The sequence below is a fragment of the Bombina bombina genome, chromosome 3, assembly GCF_027579735.1.
Source record: "Bombina bombina isolate aBomBom1 chromosome 3, aBomBom1.pri, whole genome shotgun sequence".
Taxonomy (NCBI): Eukaryota; Metazoa; Chordata; class Amphibia; order Anura; family Bombinatoridae; genus Bombina; species Bombina bombina.
This window is the reverse complement of record NC_069501.1, coordinates 1,151,237,455-1,151,262,977: the sequence shown is the minus strand read 5'-3', so window position 1 is coordinate 1,151,262,977 and position 25,523 is coordinate 1,151,237,455. Positions and strand designations below refer to the sequence as shown.

Sequence of the window (25,523 nt, the reverse complement as noted above, 5' to 3'; positions counted from 1 at the left end):
ATACATCACAGCCCAGCCAAAAGAGGAAATGAAGGGGGGCGGAGGAACAGACAATAACAATTAGAATTATAAATTTATTTTTTATTATAAAATATATATTTTTTTGTAAAAAATAATTGTGGTTTTACTTACAAACTAATATATATTTTTTCATTGCAACATTCTTATAATCTGAAATTTACCATCACTTTAATTTTATTGATCTCTTTTGTGGATGATGATATCTAGGTAGTCTTATAAATAGCAATAAACTACGTATAGCTAGCTGATAATTGAGGGCTGGCTATGCTCCCATGCCTCTTGTCATTGACTCCCCAATATTGTTTAGCTAGTTGCCAGTAGTGCATTGCTGCTCTGGAGTTAAATTTAACTATGGGTTTAGCACCTTTGCACAGGTTAAACACAGTTATATACAACCAACAGTGTCATAATAAAATGCTCTTAATGTATTATAGTATTTTTGTTTTACTCTTATGTCCCTTTTTATAGATCTGCTAGTCCTAAAAATAAAAAGACCCTTTTACATCAAATATTTTGTCTCATCTGGAGGGAGCTGTCTAAATGAGTATAAACTAAAAATAAAATGTGTCATACAGCGCAGTATGGCTGCTAATTCTTATACACCGGCCATGCATGACTTGCAGAGCATAACTCACCAATATGGCTTCTGACTTGTTAACAAGCAGCTTTTCTTAAGAAAATCCAGTATTGGATCTGACTTATAAACATGAATAACATCATAGAGGGAATATAAGATATCAGTAAGCTTATTAAGTATATAGAGCAACTTTTATTTCACCATTTTCAATTTAGACTGACTGCAAAATTATAGTAATGATAGTATATTATGGAGGATACTAATTAGTGCTGATCATTAATTAAGCTTTTATATGGCACAATTAAATACTCTCATGGTCCATGAAACCTTCAATGAAGTCTAAGTAGGCTTCATTAGTGCTAGCTATTAAAATGTAATCCAGCTCAGATACAATATGCTTACAATAGTGCTCTGCAGTGATGCTTATGGAAGAACAGAGATATAGACTTCTATTTTACCCTCAATTAGATCCAGTTATCTCAAAATACCAAGATATGGATGAGATGTTGGTTTTTTACAATAATAATGTTACCTTAAAGTGACAAGAATCAACTTTACTACTGTGGAAAATGACAGCATGATGACTCGACTAATATGTATATGTGAACTACTACGTATCAATATAACTCTTTACATGGAGTCATATTTAAAGGGACGTTTAAATTTAATTAGGCATAAAGTGCTTAGTTTTGCATAATGTAAAAAGGTTTGCAATATATTTTCATTATTTATTTTGCCTCTTTAACTTTGCAAGTAGTAGTGATTCCACCCCCACAATGAGGCTGTACTGCATTCTGTGAAATACAAAACCCTTAAACTCATATGTTCTTTACAGTGATTGGTTATCTGCTGGAATAGGTAGGCTTAAAGGGACACTGAACCCAAAATTTTTCTTTCGTGATTCAGATAGAGCATGTAATTTTAAGAAACTTTCTAATTTACTCCTATTATCAATTTTTCTTTGTTCTCTTGCTATTTTTATTTGAAAAATTAGGCATCTAAGCTTTTTTATTGGTTCAGAACTATGGATAGCTCTTTTTATTGGTGGATTAATTTATCCACCAATCAGCAAGGACAACCCAGGTTGTTCACCAGAAATGGGCCAGCATCTAACTTACATTCTTGCATTTCAAATAAAGATACCAAGAAAATAAAGAAAATTTGATAATAGGAGTAAGTTAGAAAGTTGCTTAAAATTTCATGCTCTATCTAAATCATGAAAGAAAATTTTTGGGTTCAGTGTCCCTTTAAGAGAAGCAGTGCATTACTAGGAGCTAGCTGGTGATTGGTGGCTGTGTACATATGGGTTTTGTTATTGGCTTACCAGATGTGTACAGCTAGGTCCCAGTAGTGCATTGTTATTCTGGAGCTGACTTTAACTATGTTTAACCCCTAGACGCCATTAGCGATGGGCTTTAACGCCTTTAGGGACGGCATGGAACGTCCTAGCTTTTATGGCATCCTGCTCCCCTCCTTGTAAAAATGGTGGTGAATCTGACTGGGGGACGCGCCTAGCAACGCAAGCAGGTCACCAGGTGCCAACCAGTCACATGATTGCACTAGGACGTTTGCCTCCGGCCTTAATAGGTTTAATTAACCACCTTTGCAGCAGATAAACACTGAGAGCATTTTATTATTGAACTAATACTTGTATATAACAGATTAGACAGTTTGTTGCATGTTTATGTCCCTTTAAAGGCAGGAAATAAAGGAAAATCTGAATCATGAAAGAAAAAGATTGGGTTTTATCTTTGTTCTCTCAGGAACTTAAATTCAGGCGTGTGCACGTGCCTGGAGCACTATATGTCATCAGTTTGGCAAGAATGGCTGCACTATTACCTGCCATGTAGTGCTCCAGACCTACCTAGGTATCTCTTCATAAAAGAATATCATGGGAACAGAGCAAATTTGATGATAGGAATAAATTGGAAACTTTTTTTAAAAATTTGTATGCTCTTTTGTGATACAATGTTGGGGTTTCATAACCCTCCCTTTAACTCCTTCACGTCCTTGGGGTATTCCATGCCGACGGTGCTGGACTTTAACACCCTTAGGACTGCATGAAACAAATGTTGTTCGGTGTCTTGCAGCCTACTGCTGTAAAAAAAAAAGATAATCGGACTGGGGGATGTGCCTAGCATCATAGGCAGTCCCCTATGATCCAATCCCAGCCTTCAAATCACGTGATCGCGTTTCCCCCCCCCTCTCTCCAAGCAAGTGTTTACATAATTTGTTCTGATGTTAAACACTTGCCCCTGTCATGAAGGGGTTAATGTTCTAATACCATTTATGTATCTTTAGCTGTTTGTCATAATCTGCTCCTGTCAACATGGGGATTTTGTTATCCAGTGGTAGCACAATTCTATTCTAAAGGGACAATCTGCTCCAAATTTTGTTGTTGTTGAAAAAGACAGATAATCCCTTTTATTACCCTCTGTGATTACCTTGTTTCTTTGACTCTGCAGACTGCCCCTTTTATTTCAGTTCTTTTGTCAGACTTGCATCTTAGACAATCAGTGCTGACTCATAAATAACTCCATGGGAGGAGAACAATGTTATCTATATGGCACACATGAACTATCACTGTCTAGCTGTGAAACTGTCAAAATGCACGGATATGAGGCATCCTTCAAGGGCTTAGAAATTTGCATGAGGCTGTCTAGGTTAAAGGACCAGTCAATACAGTAGATTTGCATAATAAACAAATGCATGATAAGAAGACAATGCTATAGCACTTAGTCTGAACTTCAAATGAGTAGTAGATTTTTGTTAAATAAATTGCAAAGTTGTGTCTATTTCCACTCCCCCTGTATCATGTGAGTCATTAGCCAATCACAAATGCATATACGTATATGCAGTGAATTCTTGCACGTGCTCAGTAGGAGTTGGTAACTCAAAAAGTGTAAATATAAAAAGACTGCACATTTTGTTAATGGAAGTAAATTGGAAAGTTGTTTAAAATTGCATGCTGTATCTGAATCTTGAAGTTTAATTTTGACTTGAGTGTCCCTTTAAGCTTTCAACAAAGAATACCAAGCGAACAAAGCAAAATTGGTGATAAAAGTAAATTGGAAAATTGTTTAAAATTATATTCTCTGAATCTATCTGAATCATGAGTTTGTTTTGGTCTAGACTGTCACTTTTTAACCCCTTAAGGACCACAGCACTTTTCCATTTTCTGTCGGTTTGGGACCAAGGCTATTTTTACATTTCTGCGGTGTTTGTGTTTAGCTGTAATTTTCCTCTTACTCATTTACTGTACCCACACATATTATATACTGTTTTTCTCGCCATTAAATGGACTTTCTAAACATACCATTATTTCTCTTGTTAAGTGTGTTCAGTCCACGGGTCATCCATTACTTATGGGATATATTCTCCTTCCCAACAGGAAGTTGCAAGAGGATCACCCAAGCAGAGCTGCTATATAGCTCCTCCCCTCACATGTCATATCCAGTCATTCTCTTGCAACCCTCAACAAAGAAGGAGGTCGCGAGAGGAGCTGGAGTTTTTACTTAACTATTCTTCAATCAAAAGTTTATTTTAAATGGCACCGGAGTGTGCTGTTTTTCTATCTCAGGCAGTATTTGGAAGAAGAAACTGCCTGCGTTTTTTTTCTATGATCTTAGCAGGCGTAACTAAGATCCACTGGCTGTTCTCGACATTCTGAGGAGTGGGGTAACTTCAGAAACTGGGAATAGCATGCAGGGTCCTCCGCAAATGAGGTATGTGCAGTACATTATTTTCTGGGAATGGAATTGACTAAGAAAATACTGCTGTTACCGTATGATGTAAGTACAGCCTTAAATGCAGTAGTGGCAACTGGTAGGCTGATAAATGTATGCGCAGTCAAGTTATTTTCTAGGGACTAGAATTTGACTGACAAAATACTGTTAAAACTGAAATAATACTTAAGCCTTATCTGCAGTGGTAGCGACTGGTAGCAGGCTTAGTGATAACTTTGCATGACATTGGAAAATGTTGTTTTTTAATAAAACGTTTACTGGCATGTTATTCGTTTTTGTGAGGTACTTTGGTGTTAAATCTCTTTGGGCATGATTTTTTTCCACATGGCTAACATATATTTTCTGCATGGAAACCGTTATATCAGGGCTCCCACTGTTGTGATAGGAGTGGGAGGGACCTTGTTTTAGCGCCTTGTTGCGCAGTTATAATTCTAGCACAGTCTTCCTGCTTCTTCCTCCTTGATCCAGGACGTCTCTAGAGAGCTCAGGGGTCTGCAAAATTCATTTTTGAGGGAGGTAATCGGTCACAGCAGATCTGTGACAGTGTGCTTGACTGTGATTAAAAGCGTTAAATCTTAATTGATATCCGTTTTATCCGTTTTGGGTATTGAGGGGTTAATCATCCTTTTGCTAATGGGTGCAATCCTCTGCTAATATTACACTTCTTGTTAAGAATTGTTTAATTATATCTGTATTTTTGAAGCGCTACAGCGTTTTTTATATTGCTTATAAACTTATTGAAAGTGATTTCCAAGCTTGCTAGTTTCAGTCTGTTTAAACATGTCTGATTCAGAGGAAACTGTTTGTTCATCATGTTCAAAAGCCAATGTGGAGCCCAATAGAACGATGTGTACCAATTGTTTTGATATTGCTTTGAATAAAAGTCAATCTGTACCGATAGAGAAACTATCACCAGACAACGAGGGGGAAGTTATGCCGCCTAACTCTCCTCACGTGTCAGTACCTGCGTCTCCCGCTCGGGAGATGCGTAGGATTGAGACGCCAAGTACATCTAGGCCCTTACAAATCACTTTACATGATATGGCTAATGTTATGAAAGAAGTATTATATAATATGCCCGAATTAAGGGGCAAGCGCGATAGCTCTGGGTTAAGGACAGAGCGCGCTGATGACACGAGAGCCATGTCTGATACTGCGTCACAATTTGCAGAACATGAGGACGGTGAGCTTCATTCTGTCGGTGACGGTTCTGATCTGGGGAGACCGGATTCAGAAATTTCAAATTTTAAATTTAAGCTTGAGAACCTCCGTGTGTTACTAGGGGAGGTATTAGCGGCTCTGAATGATTGCGACACGGGGGCAATCCCAGAGAAATTGTGTAGGTTGGATAGATACTATGCGGTACCGGTGTGTACTGACGTTTTTCCTATACCAAAAAGACTTACAGAAATTATTAGTAAGGAGTGGGATAGACCCGGTGTGCCTTTTTCCCCTCCCCCGATATTCAGAAAAATGTTTCCTATAGACGCCACCACACGAGACTTATGGCAGACGGTCCCTAAGGTGGAGGGAGCAGTTTCTACTTTAGCCAAGCGTACCACTATCCCGGTGGAGGATAGCTGTGCTTTCTCAGATCCAATGGATAAAAAATTAGAGGGTTATCTTAAGAAAATGTTTGTTCAACAGGGTTTTATTTTGCAGCCTCTTGCATGCATTGCGCCTGTCACGGCTGCAGCGGCATTCTGGTTTGAGTCTCTGGAAGAGGCGATTCGCACAGAGCCATTGGATGAGGCTTTGAGCAAAGTTAGAACCCTTAAGCAAGCTAATGCGTTTGTTTCAGATGCCGTAGTACATCTAACCAAACTTACGGCTAAAAATTCCGGATTCGCCATACAGGCGCGCAGAGCGCTCTGGCTTAAATCCTGGTCAGCGGATGTAACTTCCAAGTCTAAGCTACTTAACATTCCTTTCAAAGGGCAGACCTTATTCGGGCCCGGCTTGAAGGAAATTATTGCTGACATTACTGGAGGTAAGGGCCACGCCCTTCCTCAGGACAGGGCCAAACAGTCTAATTTTCATGCCTTTCGTAACTTCAAGGCAGGAGCAGCATCAACTTCCTCCGCTCCAAAACAGGAAGGAACTACTGCTCGTTACAGACAGGGTTGGAAAGGCAACCAGTCATGGAACAAGGGCTAGCAGGCCAGAAAGCCTACTTCCGCCCCTAAGACAGCATGAAGACAGGGCCCCCTATCCGGAGACGATTTAGTGGGGGGCAGACTTTCTCTCTTCGCCCAGGCTTGGGCAAGAGATGTGCAGGATCCCTGGACGTTGAAGATTATATCTCAGGGATACCTTCTGGATTTCAAAACCTCTCCTCCTCAAGGGAGGTTCCATCTTTCGAGGTTATCAACAAACCTAGTAAAGAGAGAGGCATTTCTACAATGTGTACAAGACCTCTTAATCATGAGAGTGATCCACTCAGTTCCGCGATCGGAACAGGGACAAGGATTTTACTCAAATCTATTTGTGGTTCCCAAAAAAGAGGGAACCTTCAGACCAATCTTGGACTTAAAGATCTTAAACAAATTCCTAAGGGTACCATCGTTCAAGATGGAAACCATTCGAACCATCCTACCCATGATCCAAGAGGGTCAATATATGACCACAATGGACTTAAAGGATGCTTACCTTCACATACCGATTCACAAAGATCATTATCGGTACCTAAGGTTTGCCTTTCTAGACAGGCATTACCAGTTTGTGGCTCTTCCCTTCGGGTTAGCCACGGCCCCGAGACTTTTTACGAAGGTTCTGGGCTCACTTCTGGCGGTACTAAGACCACGAGGCATAGCGGTGGCTCCGTACCTAGATGACATTCTGATACAAGCGTCAAGTTTTCAGAATGCAAAGTCTCATACAGAGATAGTTCTTGCATTTCTGAGGTCGCATGGGTGGAAAGTGAACGTGGAAAAGAGTTCTCTGTTACCACTCACAAGGGTTCCTTTTCTAGGGACTCTTATAGATTCTGTAGAGATGAAGATTTACCTGACGGAGTCCAGGTTATCAAAGATTCTCAATGCTTGCCGTGTCCTTCATTCCATTCCAAGCCCATCAGTAGCTCAGTGCATGGAGGTAATCTGCTTAATGGTCGCGGCAATGGACATAGTGCCATTTGCGCGCCGGCATCTCAGACCGCTGCAACTATGCATGCTCAGTCAATGGAACGGGGATTACTCAGATCTGTCCCCTTTGCTAAATCTGGACCAGGAGACCAGAGATTCTTTTCTCTGGTGGTTGCCACCGGTTCATCTGTCCAAAGGAATGACCTTTCACAGACCAGATTGGACGATTGTAACAACGGATGCCAGCCTTCTAGGCTGGGGAGCAGTCTGGAATTCCCTGAAGGCTCAGGGTTCGTGGACTCAGGAGGAGAAACTCCTTCCAATAAACATTCTAGAATTAAGAGCAATATTCAATGTTCTTCTAGCTTGGCCTCAGTTAGCAAGACTGAGGTTCATCAGATTTCAGTCGGACAATATCACGACTGTGGCTTACATCAATCATCAAGGGGGAACCAGGAGTTCCCTAGCGATGTTGGAAGTCTCGAAGATAATTCGCTGGGCAGAGTCTCACTCTTGCCACCTGTCAGCGATTTACATCCCAGGCGTAGAGAACTGGGAGGCGGATTTCCTAAGTCGCCAGACTTTTCATCCGGGAGAGTGGGAACTTCACCCGGAGGTATTTGCTCAACTGATTCGTCGTTGGGGCAAACCGGATCTGGATCTCATGGCATCTCGCCAGAACGCGAAGCTTCCTTGTTACGGATCCAGGTCCAGGGACCCGGGAGCGGTGCTGGTAGATGCATTAGCAGCCCCTTGGGTTTTCAACATAGCTTATGTGTTTCCACCATTTCCGTTGCTACCTCGACTGATTGCCAGGATCAAACAGGAGAGGGCATCGGTAATTCTGATAGCGCCTGCGTGGCCACGCAGGACCTGGTATGCAGACCTAGTGGACATGTCGTCCTGTCTACCATGGTCTCTTCCTCTGAGGCAGGACCTTCTAATTCAGGGTCCTTTCAACCATCCAAACCTAATTTCTCTGAGGCTGACTGCCTGGAAATTGAACGCTTGATTCTATCTAAGCGGGGGTTTTCCGATTCGGTTATTGATACATTAATACAGGCTTGGAAACCTGTGACCAGAAAAATTTACCATAAGATATGGCGTAAATATTTATTTTGGTGCGAATCCAAGAGTTACTCATGGAGTAAGGTTAGGATTCCTAGGATATTGGCTTTTCTACTAGAGGGTTTAGAAAAAGGTTTATCCGCTAGTTCGCTAAAGGGACAGATTTCAGCTCTGTCTATTCTTTTACACAAACGTCTGGCAGTGAATCCAGACGTCCAGGCCTTTTGTCAGGCTTTGGCTTGAATTAAGCCTGTGTTTAAAGCTGTTGCTCCTCCGTGGAGCTTAAACTTGGTTCTTAAAGTTCTTCAGGGTATTCCGTTTGAACCCCTTCATTCCATTGATATTAAGCTTTTATCTTGGAAAGTTTTGTTTTTGATGGCTATTTCCTCGGCTCGAAGAGTCTCTGAGTAACCTGCCTTACATTGTGATTCTCCTTATCTGATCTTTCATTCAGACAAGGTAGTACTGCGTACTAAACCTGGGTTTTTACCTAAGGTTGTTTCTAACAGGAATATCAATCAAGAGATTGTTGTTCCATCATTATGTCCTAATCCTTCTTCAAAGAAGGAATGTCTTTTGCATAATCTAGACGTGGTCCGTGCTCTGAAGTTCTACTTACAGGCAACTAAAGATTTTAGACAAACTTCTTCTCTGTTTGTCGTTTACTCTGGACAGAGGAGAGGTCAAAAGGCTTCGGCTACCTCTCTCTCTTTTTGGCTTCGTAGCATAATACGTTTAGCCTATGAGACTGCTGGACAGCAGCCTCCTGAAAGAATTACAGCTCATTCCACTAGAGCTGTGGCTTCCACCTGGGCCTTTAAGAATGAGGCCTCTGTTGAACAGATTTGCAAGGCTGCAACTTGGTCTTCACTTCATACTTTTTCCAAATTTTACAAATTTGACACTTTCGCTTCTTCGGAGGCTGGTTTTGGGAGAAAGGTTCTACAGGCAGTGGTTCCTTCTGTTTAATGTTCCTGCCTTGTCCCTCCCATCATCCGTGTACTTAGCTTTGGTATGGGTATCCCATAAGTAATGGATGACCCGTGGACTGAACACACTTAACAAGAGAAAACATAATTTATGCTTACCTGATAAATTTATTTCTCTTGTAGTGTGTTCAGTCCACGGCCCGCCCTGTCTTTTTAAGGCAGGTTCTAAATTTTAATATTATAACTCCAGTCACCACTGCACCTTATAGTTTCTCCTTTCTCGTCTTGTTTCGGTCGAATGACTGGATATGACATGTGAGGGGAGGAGCTATATAGCAGCTCTGCTTGGGTGATCCTCTTTCAACTTCCTGTTGGGAAGGAGAATATATCCCATAAGTAATGGATGACCCGTGGACTGAACACACTACAAGAGAAATAAATTTATCAGGTAAGCATAAATTATGTTTTTCATCATATCTTATAATTTACTATAAAAAAAATTATAAAATATGAGGAAAAAATGGAAAAAAACACACTTTTTCTAACTTTGACCCCCAAAATCTGTTACACATCTACAACCACCAAAAAACACCCATGCTAAATAGTTTCTAAATTTTGTCCTGAGTTTAGAAATACCCAATGTTTACATGTGCTTTGCTTTTTTTGCAAGTTATAGGGAAATAAATACAAGTAGCACTTTGCTATTTCCACTTTTTTTTTTTAAATTAGCGCTAGTTACATTGGGACACTGATATCTTTCAGGAATCCCTGAATATCCCTTGACATGCATATATTTTTTTTTAGAAGACATCCCAAAGTATTGATCTAGGCCCATTTTGGTATATTTCATGCCACCATTTCACTACCAAATGCGATCAAATAAAAAAATTTGTTCACTTTTTCACAAATTGTTTCACAAACTTTAGGTTTCTAACTGAAATTATTTACAAACAACTTGTGCAATTATGGCACAAATGGTTGTAAATGCTTCTCTGGGATCCCCTTTGTTCAGAAATTGCAGACATATATGGCTTTGGCATTGCTTTTTGGTATTTAGAAGGCCGCAAAATGCCACTGCGCACCACACATGTATTATGCCCAGCATTGAAGGGGTTAATTAGGAAGCTTTTAGGGAGCTTTTAGGGTTAATTTTAGCTTTAGTATAATGTAGTAGACAACCCAAAGTATTGATCTAGGCCCATTTTGGTATATTTCATGCCACCATTTCACCGCCAAATGCTAACAAATAAAAATAAAGCGTTACATTTTTCACAATTTTAGGTTTCTCACTGAAATTATTTACAAACAGCTTGTGCAATTATGGCATAAATGGTTGTAAAAGCTTCTCTGGGATCACCTTTGTTCAGAAATAGCAGATATATATGGCTTTGGCTTTGCTTTTTGGTAATTAGAAGGCAGCTAAATGCCGTTGCCACCACACGTGTATAATGCCCAGCATTGAAGGGGTTAATTAGGGAGCTTGTAGGGAGCTTGCAGGGTTAATTTTAGCTTTAGTGTAGGTATCAACCTCCCACATGACACATCACACCCCCTGATCCCTCCCAAACAGCTCTCTTCCCTCCCCCACCCCACAATTGTTCCCGCCATCTTAAGTACTGGCAGTAAGTCTGCCAGTACTAAAATAAGAGTTTTTTGGGGATTTAAAAAAAAAAAAAAAAAAAAGATAATTCTGCTCTGTAGGATCCCCCCTTAGCCCCCAACTTCCCTGATACCCCCCTCTCTGCCTTATTATGCGCCATATTGGGTACTGGCAGCTGTCTGCCAGTACCCAGTTTGAAATCAAATATGTTTTTTAGAACATTTTATTATTATGTTATTTTAAAAATAGTATTTTCTGTAGTGTAGCTGCCCCCCCTCAACCCCCAGGCTCCCACCCTCCCAGATCGTTAACATTTGTAAAACATTTGCCCCCCCTCAACCCCCTCTCTCCCACCTTACAGTGTTTCATAGTGTAGGGTTCCCACCCGCGCGCGCGCGCACCCGCTCCCGTGCACGCGCGCGCGCACTCGATCCCGCCCCCCTTCCCCACCGATGGCCGCCTCCCACGATCGGCTCCCACCCACCAACGAACAGGGCCATTGATGGCCGATGCAGAGAGGGCCACAGGGTGGCTCTCTCTTCATCGGACGGCTTAAAAATGTTATAGCAGGATGCCTCAATATCGAGGCATCACTGCTATAACATGAAAGCAGTTGGAAGTGATCAGGATCGCTTCCACTGCTTTCAAAGACCAACGACGTACGGGGTACGTCCTTGGTCATTAACTGCATTTTTTTGCAGGACGTACCCCATACGTCGTTGGTCGTTAAGGGGTTAAAGTTGCATCTGAATCATGAAAGTCTCATTTTGACTTAACTGTCCCTTAATTCTTATTAACTGAAGGCTTTTCAAAGAACAGGATACATAAACTAGTAACAGTTATCTATTCAAGATAAGATTTTGGTTAAGCGAATAGTCACAAGAGATTTGACAGCTAAGTTCTGTAGTTTCTACTAAACTGATTCACCGAGCAAACATTGTATTTAACACATTAGACATAGTTTGCTGGGTAGAGATGTTGTTAGACAAAATGAATCATGAATATTAGGGTCATATGTTCCGGATTTGTATAATTTGTGACTTATCTTTTGGAAACAAGTTGAGTGCTGGCAGATAGGAAGGTGAATAGGTTCTCAATTTGTTTTCTTACGTTCAATTAAATTTAGTTCAGAGAGTTGATTGCTTACAATAACTCATTAACAGAGAGCACGCAGCCTCTGGGGTTTTCTGATTTTTGGCCCTGGATTAGCACTTGCTTTATTAGTTTGTTTAGATTCCTTTTAGATTAGTTTTAGGACCTGAGTCTTGTCAATTCAATATGCTGTTCTAGTTAAAAAATTACATGCTCTTAGAGCGTGTCATTTTAAGACTAGCGACCCTGCACTCTGTTTCTTCTAAAGATGTGGTGAGTCCACAGGTTCATCTTAATTACTGTTGGGAATACCACTCCTCGCCAGCAGGAGGAGGCAAAGGGCACCACAGTAAAAACTTTTAAGTTTCACTTCCCTACCCATAACCCCCAGTCATTCTCTTGGCCTCTATGTGCATGAAGGAGGTGAATTTTTTGTGTGTAATTAAAATTTATATTTTCAAAGAAGATTGAGTCTTCAATCAATCTACACTCAGGGTATAATCTAGCCCACGTTAGTCTTTCCAGTCGAGCTGTGGTGGTTTTAAAGCGGTGGAGAACTTGCAAAGTGATGCTTGCTCCGTTTCTCTACCTAAACTGCCCTGATTTTAGGTATCTCACAGCTAGATTACGAGTTTTGCGTTATGACTCAAAAAGCATCGTTATGACCCATAACGATGCTTTCTTTCATGTAATTAGCAAGAGTCCATGAGCTAGTGACGTATGGGATATACATTCCTACCAGGAGGGGCAAAGTTTCCCAAACCTCAAAATGCCTATACATACACCCCTCACCACACCCACAATTCAGTTTTACAAACTTTGCCTCCTATGGAGGTGGTGAAGTAAGTTTGTGCTAGATTCTACGTTGATATGCGCTCCGCAGCAAGTTGGAGCCCGGTTTTCCGGCAGTGAATGTCAGAGGGATGTGAGGAGAGTATTGCCTATTTGAATGCAGTGATCTCCTTCTACGGGGTCTATTTCATAGGTTCTCTGTTATCGGTCGTAGAGATTCATCTCTTACCTCCCTTTTCAGATCGACGATATACTCTTATATATACCATTACCTCTGCTGATTCTCGTTTCAGTACTGGTTTGGCTTTCTACAAACATGTAGATGAGTGTCCTGGGGTAAGTAAATCTTATTTTCTATGACACTCTAAGCTATGGTTGGGCACTTTGTTTATAAAGTTCTAAATATATGTATTCAAACATTTATTTGCCTTGACTCAGAATGTTCAACATTCCTTATTTTCAGACAGTCAGTTTCATATTTGGGATAATGCATTTGAATCAATCATTTTTTCTTACCTTAAAAAATTTGACTCTTTTTTTCCCTGTGGGCTGTTAGGCTCGCGGGGGCTGAAAATGCTTCATTTTATTGCGTCATTCTTGGCGCGGACTTTTTTGGCGCAAAAAAAAAATCTTTTCCGTTTCCGGCGTCATACGTGTCACCGGAAGTTGCGTCATTTTTTGACGTTCTTTTGCACCAAAAATGTCGGCGTTCCGGATGTGGCGTCATTTTTGGCGCCAAAAGCATTTAGGCGCCAAATAATGTGGGCGTCTTATTTGGCGCTAAAAAAAATATGGGCGTCGCTTTTGTCTCCACATTATTTAAGTCTCATTTTTCATTGCTTCTGGTTGCTAGAAGCTTGTTCTTTGGCATTTTTTCCCATTCCTGAAACTGTCATTTAAGGAATTTGATCAATTTTGCTTTATATGTTGTTTTTTCTCTTACATATTGCAAGATGTCTCACGTTGCATCTGAGTCAGAAGATACTTCAGGAAAATTGCTGTCTAGTGCTGGAACTACCAAAGCTAAGTGTATCTGCTGTAAACTTTTGGTAGCTATTCCTCCGGCTGTTGTTTGTATTAATTGTCATGACAAACTTGTTAATGCAGATAATATTTCCTTTAGTAATGTACCATTGCCTGTTGCAGTTCCTTCAACATCTAAGGTGCAGAATGTTCCTGATAACATAAGAGATTTTGTTTCTGAATCCATCAAGAAGGCTATGTCTGTTATTTCTCCTTCTAGTAAACATAAAAAATCTTTTAAAACTTCTCTCTCTACAGATGAATTTTTAAATGAACATCATCATTCTGATTCTGATGACTCTTCTGGTTCAGAGGATTCTGTCTCAGAGATTGATGCTGATAAATCTTCATATTTATTTAAAATGGAATTTATTCGTTCTTTACTTAAAGAAGTACTAATTGCTTTAGAAATAGAGGATTCTGGTCCTCTTGATACTAATTCTAAACGTTTAGATAAGGTATTTAAATCTCCTGTGGTTATTCCAGAAGTTTTTCCTGTTCCTAATGCTATTTCTGAAGTAATTTCCAAAGAATGGGATAAATTGGGTAATTCATTTACTCCTTCTAAACGTTTTAAGCAATTATATCCTGTGCCGTCTGACAGATTAGAATTTTGGGACAAAATCCCTAGAGTTGATGGGGCTATTTCTACCCTTGCTAAACGTACTACTATTCCTACGTCAGATGGTACTTCGTTTAAGGATCCTTTAGATAGGAAAATTGAATCCTTTCTAAGAAAAGCTTATCTGTGTTCAGGTAATCTTCTTAGACCTGCTATATCATTGGCTGATGTTGCTGCAGCTTCAACTTTTTGGTTGGAAACTTTAGCGCAACAAGTAACAGATCATGATTCTCATAATATTATTATTCTTCTTCAGCATGCTAATAATTTTATCTGTGATGCCATTTTTGATATTATCAGAGTTGATGTCAGGTTTATGTCTCTAGCTATTTTAGCTAGAAGAGCTTTATGGCTTAAGACTTGGAATGCTGATATGGCTTCTAAATCAACTCTACTTTCCATTTCTTTCCAGGGTAACAAATTATTTGGTTCTCAGTTGGATTCTATTATCTCAACTGTTACTGGTGGGAAAGGAACTTTTTTACCACAGGATAAAAAATCTAAGGGTAAAAACAGGGCTAATAATCGTTTTCGTTCCTTTCGTTTCAACAAAGAACAAAAGCCTGATCCTTCATCCTCAGGAGCAGTTTCAGTTTGGAAACCATCTCCAGTCTGGAATAAATCCAAGCCTGCTAGAAAGGCAAAGCCTGCTTCTAAGTCCACATGAAGGTGCGGCCCTCATTCCAGCTCAGCTGGTAGGGGGCAGGTTACGTTGTTTCAATGAAATTTGGATCAATTCTGTTCACAATCTTTGGATTCAGAACATTGTTTCAGAAGGGTACAGAATTGGTTTCAAGATGAGACCTCCTGCAAAGAGATTTTTTCTTTCCCGTGTCCCAGTAAATCCAGTGAAAGCTCAAGCATTTCTGAATTGTGTTTCAGATCTAGAGTTGGCTGGAGTAATTATGCCAGTTCCAGTTCCGGAACAGGGGATGGGGTTTTATTCAAATCTCTTCATTGTACCAAAGAAGGAGAATTCCTTCAGACCAGTTCTGGATCTAAAAATATTGAATCGTTATGTAAGGATACCAACGTTCAAAATGGTAACTGTAAGGACTATCTTGCCTTTTGTTCAGCAAGGGCATTATATGTCCACAATAGATTTACAGGATGCATATCTGCATATTCCGATTCATCCAGATCATTTTCAGTTCCTGAGATTCTCTTTTCTGGACAAGCATTACCAGTTTGTGGCTCTGCCGTTTGTCCTAGCTACAGCTCCAAGAATTTTTACAAAGGTTCTCGGTGCCCTTCTGTCTGTAATCAGAGAACAGGGTATTGTGGTATTTCCTTATTTGGACGATATCTTGGTACTTGCTCAGTCTTTACATTTAGCAGAATCTCATACAAATCGACTTGTGTTGTTTCTTCAAGATCATGGTTGGAGGATCAATTTACCAAAAAGTTCATTGATTCCTCAGACAAGGGTAACCTTTCTGGGTTTCCAGATAGATTCAGTGTCCATGACTCTGTCTTTAACAGACAAGAGACGTCTAAAATTGATTTCAGCTTGTCGAAACCTTCAGTCACAATCATTCCCTTCGGTAGCCTTATGCATGGAAATTCTAGGTCTTATGACTGCTGCATCGGACGCGATCCCCTTTGCTCGTTTTCACATGCGACCTCTTCAGCTCTGTATGCTGAATCAATGGTGCAAGGATTACACAAAGATATCTCAATTAATATCTTTAAAACCGATTGTACGACACTCTCTAACGTGGTGGACAGATCACCATCGTTTAATTCAGGGGGCTTCTTTTGTGCTTCCGACCTGGACTGTAATTTCAACAGATGCAAGTCTCACAGGTTGGGGAGCTGTGTGGGGATCTCTGACGGCACAAGGAGTTTGGGAATCTCAGGAGGTGAGATTACCGATCAATATTTTTGGAATTTTCAGAGCTCTTCAGTTTTGGCCTCTTCTGAAGAGAGAATCGTTCATTTGTTTTCAGACAGACAATGTCACAACTGTGGCATACATCAATCATCAAGGAGGGACTCACAGTCCTCTGGCTATGAAAGAAGTATCTCGAATTTTGGTTTGGGCGGAATCCAGCTCCTGTCTAATCTCTGCGGTTCATATCCCAGGTATAGACAATTGGGAAGCGGATTATCTCAGTCGCCAAACGTTGCATCCGGGCGAATGGTCTCTTCACCCAGAGGTATTTCTTCAGATTGTTCAAATGTGGGAACTTCCAGAAATAGATCTGATGGCGTCTCATCTAAACATGAAACTTCCCAGGTATCTGTCCAGATCCCGGGATCCTCAGGCGGAGGCAGTGGATGCATTATCACTTCCTTGGAAGTATCATCCTGCCTATATCTTTCCGCCTCTAGTTCTTCTTCCAAGAGTAATCTCCAAGATTCTGAAGGAATGCTCGTTTGTTCTGCTGGTAGCTCCGGCATGGCCTCACAGGTTTTGGTATGCGGATCTTGTCCGGATGGCCTCTTGCCAACCGTGGACTCTTCCGTTAAGACCAGACCTTCTGTCGCAAGGTCCTTTTTTCCATCAGGATCTGAAATCCTTAAATTTAAAGGTATGGAGATTGAACGCTTGATTCTTGGTCAAAGAGGTTTCTCTGACTCTGTGATTAATACTATGTTACAGGCGCGTAAATCTGTATCTAGAGAGATATATTATAGAGTCTGGAAGACTTATATTTCTTGGTATATTTCTCATCATTTTTCTTGGCATTCTTTTAGAATACCGAGAATTTTACAGTTTCTTCAGGATGGTTTAGATAAGGGTTTGTCCGCAAGTTCCTTGAAAGGTCAAATCTCTGCTCTTTCTGTTCTTTTTCACAGAAGGATTGCTATTCTTCCTGATATTCACTGTTTTGTACAAGCTTTGGTTCGTATAAAACCTGTCATTAAGTCAATTTCTCCTCCTTGGAGTTTGAATTTGGTTCTGGGGGCTCTTCAAGCTCCTCCGTTTGAACCTATGCATTAATTGGACATTAAATTACTTTCTTGGAAAGTTTTGTTCCTTTTGGCAATCTCTTCTGCCAGAAGAGTTTCTGAATTATCTGCTCTTTCTTGTGAGTCTCCTTTTCTGATTTTTCATCAGGATAAGGCGGTGTTGCGAACTTCTTTTGAATTTTTACCTAAAGTTGTGAATTCCAACAACATTAGTAGAGAAATTGTGGTTCCTTCATTATGTCCTAATCCTAAGAATTCTAAGGAGAAATCGTTGCATTCTTTGGATGTTGTTAGAGCTTTGAAATATTATGTTGAAGCTACTAAGTCTTTCCGAAAGACTTCTAGTTTGTTTGTTATCTTTTCCGGTTCTAGAAAAGGCCAGAAAGCTTCTGCCATTTCTTTGGCATCTTGGTTGAAATCTTTAATTCATCTTGCCTATGTTGAGTCAGGTAAAACTCCGCCTCAGAGGATTACAGCTCATTCTACTAGGTCAGTTTGTACTTCCTGGGTGTTTAGGAATGAAGCTTCGATTGATCAGATTTGCAAAGCAGCAACTTGGTCCTCTTTGCATACTTTTACTAAATTCTACCATTTTGATGTATTTTCTTCTTCTGAAGCAGTTTTTGGTAGAAAAGTACTTCAGGCAGCGGTTTCAGTTTGAATCTTCTGCTTATGTTTTTCATTAAACTTTATTTTGGGTGTGGATTATTTTCAGCAGGAATTGGCTGTCTTTATTTTATCCCTCCCTCTCTAGTGACTCTTGTGTGGAAAGATCCACATCTTGGGTAATCATTATCCCATACGTCACTAGCTCATGGACTCTTGCTAATTACATGAAAGAAAACATAATTTATGTAAGAACTTACCTGATAAATTCATTTCTTTCATATTGGCAAGAGTCCATGAGGCCCGCCCTTTTTTTGTGGTGGTTATGATTTTTGTATAAAGCACAATTATTCCAATTCCTTATTTTATATGCTTTTGCACTTTTTTATCACCCCACTTCTTGGCTATTCGTTAAACTGAATTGTGGGTGTGGTGAGGGGTGTATTTATAGGCATTTTGAGGTTTGGGAAACTTTGCCCCTCCTGGTAGGAATGTATATCCCATACGTCACTAGCTCATGGACTCTTGCTAATATGAAAGAAATGAATTTATCAGGTAAGTTCTTACATAAATTATGTTTTTTCCCTACCACTGCTATTACAAGTCTTGTCACAATAGGTGTACCACACACTTTTTTGGCCGTCACGCAAAGTCAGTACCGCACTTTAAGAAAAGTCCTTTTTCAATGGGACTTTCATAGCGCTGGTATTTTGAGTTTTGCTGTGAGGCCAAAAAGTAAGCGGTACAACCTAAAATGACAAGATCTGTACCGCCATCTAAAGTCATTAGTTATGAGTTTTACGTTACAAAGCTGTAGGATAAAACTCATAACTAAACTGTCACAAAGTACACTAACACACATAACTACCTATTAACCCCTAAACCGCGCCCTCCCGCATCACAAACACTATTTCAATATTATTAACCCCTAATCTGCCGTCCTCCCACACCGCCGCTATAATAAACCTATTAACTCCTAAATGTAACCCTAACACACCCTAACTTAAATATAATTAAAATAAATCTAGATAAAACTATTACCTAAATAATTCCTATTTAAAACTAAATACGTACCTATAAAATAAACCCTAAGCTAGCTACAATATAACTAATAGTTACATTGTAGCTATCTTAGGTTTTATTTTTATTTCACAGCTAAGTTTATATTTATTTTAACTAGGTAGACTAGTTAATAGTTATTAACTATTTTCTAGCTACCTAGTTAAAATAAATACAAATTTACCTGTAAAATAAAACCTAACCTGAGTTACACTAACACCTAACATTGCAATAAAATTAAATAAATTAAATTAATAAAATACAATTATCTAAATTACAAAAAAATAAACACTAAATTACACAATAAAATAAAAAAAGAAATGATCAAAAATAAAAACAAATTACTCCTAATCTAATAGCCCTATCAAAATAAAAGCCCCCCCCCCCAAAAAATAATAATAAACCCTAGCCTACACTAAACTGCCAATGAATGGCCCTTTTAAAAGGGCCTTTTGCGGGGCATTGCCCCAAATAAATCGGCTCTTTTACCTGTAAAAGAAAATGCAAACACCCCCCCAACAGTAAAACCCACCACCCACACAACCAAACCCCCAAATAAAATAAATAAACCTAAGCTCCCCATTGCCCTCAAAATGGCATTTTAATGGGCATTGCCCTTAAATTAAAAATAGCACCTAAGCTAACTACAATGTAACCATTACTTATATTGTAGCTAGCTTAGGGTTTATTTTACAGGTAAATATTTATTAATTAATAGTAATTTTTTTTTAGAATTATTTTAAGTATGTTAAAGTTAGGGGTGGTTAGGGTTAGACTTAGGGTTATGTTAGGGGTTAATATTTTTATTTAGTGTTAGTGATGTGGGAGGCCAGAGGTTTAGGGGTTAATAACTTTAGTATAGTGGCGGCGACATTGGGGACAGCAGATTAGGGGTTAATAAGTGTAGGTAGGTGGCATTGTCGTTGCGGGCGGAAGATTAGGGGTTAATAAATTTATGTAGTTGGGACGGCAGATTAGGGGTTAATACATTTATTTAGTTGGGACGGCAGATTAGGGGTTAATAAATTTATGTAAGTGGGGGCGGCAGATAAGGGGTGTTTAGACTCTGGGTTTATGTTAGGGTGGTAAGTTTAAATGTACATTTTTTTTCCCCCATAGACATCAATGGGGCTGCGTTACGGAACTTTTCATTCCGCGATCGCAGGTGTTAGACTTTTTTTGACGGCTCTCCCTATTTATGTCTATGGGGAAATCATGTATGAGCATGTCAAAACACTGCTTGCATTTGGGTGAAGCATAGAGCTCAATGCAACCATATCGCCCACACAAGCAATTTTGTAAACCTGTAATAGCAGCGCTATGAAAGGTGAGCAGTGAAAATAACGTACAAGTAATTAGCGAGCCAGACATAACTCAAAACTCGTAATCTGTAAAACAGACTTTGCAGGGTAAAGACAAGTTTTTTTAATGTTGAGCCTTATGTCTCTCAGGAGGATGTTGTCCAGGTAATGCCAGGATTTTCCCCTATTTCGTCCCAAGCCTCTATGGCAGTTAACACTGTGTCCTGCGTTTCCTCTTTAACTCCCAGCGGAGCATTTTTAAAGGCAGAGATTGCTGCACAGATTTTCAGGGAAGCGCAAGAGGAAATCTAGTGTTTCAGAGGCTAGGTTATCTGTTTCTAATGCAGACCCTCCGGTTCCTTTAAGATCGGAGGATGAGGAGAATTTTTGCTCAGAGGGTGAGATTTCAGATTCAGACAGTATAATGCCCTTCTCTGAGAGTGAAGGTTCTTCCCATCCACAGGTATCATCACAAGTTTCTTAGATTTGCATTTCTGGATCGTCACTTTCAGTTTGTTGCCTTGTCTTTCAGCCTTGCCACAGCTCCCAGAATATTTTAGAAGGTTCTAGGTGCCCTTCTAGCGTTGGTCTGGTCAAGGGGGATAGCAGTGGCCCCCTATCTGGACGACATTCTACTTCAGGTTCCCTCATTTCAAAAGGCAGCATGTTACTCTCCTTCCTCCGGTCTCACGGGTCGAAGGTAAATGTGGAAAAGAGTTCTCTGGTTCCAGCAACATGAGTTGTGTTCTTAGGGACGATTATAGCCTCTGTTCTGATGAAGATATTCCTGACGGAGACCAGAACAGTCAAGCTCCTATCGGCTTGTTGAGTCCTTCAGGAGACACTTCTTTATTCAGTTGCTCAGTGTATGGAAGTAATTGGAATGATGGTAGCAGCCATGGACATGCTCAATCAGTGGAACAGAGACCATCTTGGGTGATAGTGACTACAGACACCAGCCTGGTGGTCTGGGGGGCAGTCTGGAAATCCCTCAAAGCTCAGGGTCTTTGGACTCAGGAGGAGTCCAAACTGCTGATCAACATTTTGGAGTTGAGAGCAATTTAAAATGCGCTTTTAGCTTGGCCTCAGTTGGCCTTGAACCAGTTCATCAGATTCCAATCAGACAACATAACATCAGTAGCATACATCAACCATCAAGGGGGAACACGAAGTTCCCTAGCGATGAGGGAGGTGTCTCTGATCATTCAGTGGGTGGAAGACCACTGTTGTCTGTCAGCCATTCACATTCCGGGAGTAGACAAATGGTAAGCGAATTTTCTAAGCAGGCAGACTTTCCATCCGGGGGAATCGGAATTTCATCCAGAAGTGTTCTCCAAACTGGTATCCAGATGGGGGATGCCGAAGTTGGATCTCATGGTGTCCTGCCAAAATGCAAACCTTTCAAGGTACGGTTCCAGGTCAAAGGATCCTCAGGCCTTTCTAATAGACACCCTGGTAGTTCCGTGGGACTTTCAGTTGGCTTATCTTTTTCCTCCGTTTGCCCTCCTGTCTCGGGTGATTGCCCGTATAAGACAGGAACGAGCATTGGTGATTCTAATCGCCCCAGCTTGGCCTCGATGAATCTGGTATGCAGCTCTAGTTGAGATGTCAATTCGACCTCCGTGGAAGCTTTCCCTGAGGAAGGACCTTCTTCAGGGACCTTTTCTTCATCCAAATCTTGTTTCTCTGAAGCTGACTGCTTGCAGATTGAACGCTTGATTCAATCTAAGCAAGGTTTTTCAGTGATTGAGACACTGACCCAGGCTCGTAAGCCGGTCACTAGAAAGATTTACCATAAGATATGGAGGAATTATTTTTTTTTCGTGTGAAGCTAAGGGATATTCTTGGAGTAAGGTTAGGATCCCAAGAATATTATCCTTTCTTCAGGAGGGTCTGGATAAAGGCTTGTTTCTTAGTACCCTGAAGGGTCAAATTTCGGCCTTATCAGTCCTTTTACTCAAACGTTTGGCAGATGTGCCAGACGTTCAGTCTTTTTGTCAGGCCTTAGTCAGAATTAGGCCGGTGTTTAAGGTGATTGCTCCTCCTTGGAGCCTTAATCTTGTGTTTAAGGTTTTACAACGGCGTCCGTTTGAGCTGATGCATTCCCTTGACATTAAACTTTTGTCTTGGAAAGTTTTGTTCTTGTTGGCTATTTCTTCTGCTCGGAGAGTATATGAACTCTCCTCTTTACAGTTTGATTCTCCTTATCTCATTTTTCATGCTGATGAGGCTCTTCGTACGTCCTTCCCAAGGTTGTATCTACTAAGAATATTAATCAGGAAATTGTTGTTCCTTCCCTGTGTCCAAAGCCTTCTTCAGACAAGGAGCGCTTGCTGCATAATCTGGATGTGGTTCGCGCTCTTAGGTTTTACTTGGAAGCGTCTGCCCCTACTCTAGCTGTTTGGTTGTGGAGTGTGATTTGCATGGCTTATGAGTCCTCTGGGAAACAACCTCCAAAGAGGATTAAGGCTTATTCCACCAGAGCCATAGGCTCTTCTTGGGCTTTCAAAAATGAAGCTTCTATGGAGCAGATTTGCAAAGCTGCAACTTGGTCGTCTTTGCATACTTTTTCTAAATTTAACAGATTTTATACTTTAGTGTCGGCTGAGGCAGCTTTTGGGAGAAAGGTTCTTCAAGCAGTGGTTCCTTCTGTTTAGGCATGCTGGTTTTTTATCCCTCCCTATTAATCTGTGTACTCTAGCTGGGGTATTGGTTCCCAACAGTAATTAAGATGAACCAGTGGACTCGCCACATCTTTAGAAGAAAACAGGTAAGCATAAATTTAGTTTTTTCACCTCCCGCAGAGGGGTTAAACACATAGTCATAAGACTGTGTTGTTTCCAAGTGGAACTGTTGCTGACCCAATCAGCAGTGCTAGTCGCACAACCCAGCTGTGTAACTAATGTTGATTCGATCATCGTTGGTTTCTGCCTGGGACCAGCAGTGCTCTGCGAGTCCTGAGTGGTACTTCAGCTATATCGTTGAGGAATCTGTTGGTGCTCTACAAATAACCGATGATGATAATAATGTGTTTAACCTCTTTTTAAGTATTAAACACATAGAGGTGCAGGGTTGCCAGTATTAAAATGACATGTTATAACAAATTATAGCATATGTTTACTACTATAATGTTTTTTTTTTTAAAGAGAGAGAGAGAGGTTGGCTGACAATGAGCTAGAATATAACAGCAGTTCTCATCAAATTACTCATTAAATAGAATTTCCTAAGGACTGGTTGTTTACTCAGTCTCTTAGCTCTCTTGAAATGTGGCATATGAGCCTGCACATGCGCATTCATATAATACAACAGAGACACTTGTGTATGGCCTAGCATGCATGCACACACATTCTGTATATCTATGCTGGGCTTCTAAACTACTGTATAACACATTTTCCCCTAGTAAATTAAATACAGCTGGGGGTCACGTGACATGCTGATACAGTGACTTATCAGTTACATTGCACACATTAAAGGGATAGTAAACCCAATTTTTTTTTTCATGATTCAGAGAAAGCAGCAATTTTGAACAATTTTCTAATTTACTCCTATTATCAATTTTTTTCCGTTCTCTTGGTATCTTTATTTGAAAAGACAGGAATGTAAACTTAGGAGCCGGCCCATTTTTGATTCAGCACCCTGTTTAGCGCTTGCTAATTGGTGGCTACATTTAGCAAAAAAAGGGCAGGTTCCTAAGCTTACATTCCTGCCTTTTCAAATAAAGATACCAAGAGAACGAAGAAAGATTGATAATAGGACTACATTAGAAAGTTACTTAAAATTGCATGCTCTGAGTCATGAAATTTTTTGGGTTTACTATCCCTTTAATAATAAAGGGACATTGCAGTCAAAACTAAAAATGCACACCAATGAATTTCAATTTTGTATAGAATAATTTTGCAATTCAAATATACAATATCAGCAAGAAATGCTTTTAGTAAAGCTATCAATGTTTTCAGTGAGAGCTTTTATTGTGCATGTGAAGCTTATCTAATTAAACAATAGCAGGTTTCCCAATAAATGGAAGAGCAAAGTGAGTGTAAAAAAATTATGACAGATTGGAAAATGTATGTATTGGATAATTTTTGATGCAAGTAAATTATGTTTGGTTATGATTTTTAACTGGACAGGGGTAGTAGCATACATACACAGTTAAAAAAATAGTTGTCGCTCCTCTGAAAAAAATGTATTAGATCATTTTAAAACAATTCAACATTCTTATGGTTATATATTGTACATCTGTTTATTTTGTGCATACATTTCAAGATGGTGCAAAATGACAGATAATAAATATAGTTTTTTTAATTTTCAAGATTGGCAATTTTTCTTGTGTAACATATCTATTGAATCCTAAATATTGGTACTTAGTGATGATAAACTAATGTGAAATGCAAAAATGCATCGTTAAAAATATAAAAAAAAAGTGTAAATATTGTTTTGCATGGTAGGTTTTTTTCTATATTTGTGTATTTCTACAAGCTTAAAGGTACATGAAAGCCAAACATTTTATTTAATTATTCAGATTGAGCATACCATTTTAATCAACTTTCTAATTGACCTCTTAAAAAATTTGCTGTGTTCTTATGGTATCGTTTGTTGAGTAGAATACCTAGGTAGGCACAGGAGCAGCATTGCACTACTGGGACCTAGCTGGTGATTGGTGGCTGTGTATATGTATGTGTGCGTGTGCGTGTGTGTGTGTGTATGTATGTATATATATAATCTTATCATTGGTTAACCCAATTTGTCAGCTAGCTTTCCAAAGTTTTTTAAAGTGACACTGCTGAGTACAACTACAATGACAGGGTTACAACTCGCCATGCTATTGTTTTTTCCTGTGTCTGCAGCAGTCTCCAAAGTTGTTCTCTTATTTTAACCCCTTACAATTATCAGTTAGTGAAGCTTTGTATCATATTTACACTGCCATCTTGGAGCTTATATTTATGTAACTTTTAAATTGTGCAAAAATGTAACACGCTCTCTTATGTGAGTTACACTGAAGTGCAATGTACAGGAGGAAAAACAATAGTATTGGGAGTAGTAACAATTGTACTGTAGTTGTACCCAGCAGATTAATGTCCCTTAAGGACC

The 25,523-nt window shown here is 39.9% G+C and overlaps 1 protein-coding gene across 1 annotated transcript in view; it reads left to right on the top strand.

The window, feature by feature from the left end:
• The window catches only part of DDX10 (DEAD-box helicase 10), an 856,778-nt gene that overhangs the window by 118,687 nt on the left and 712,568 nt on the right, over window positions 1–25,523 (top strand). The window lies entirely within an intron of this gene.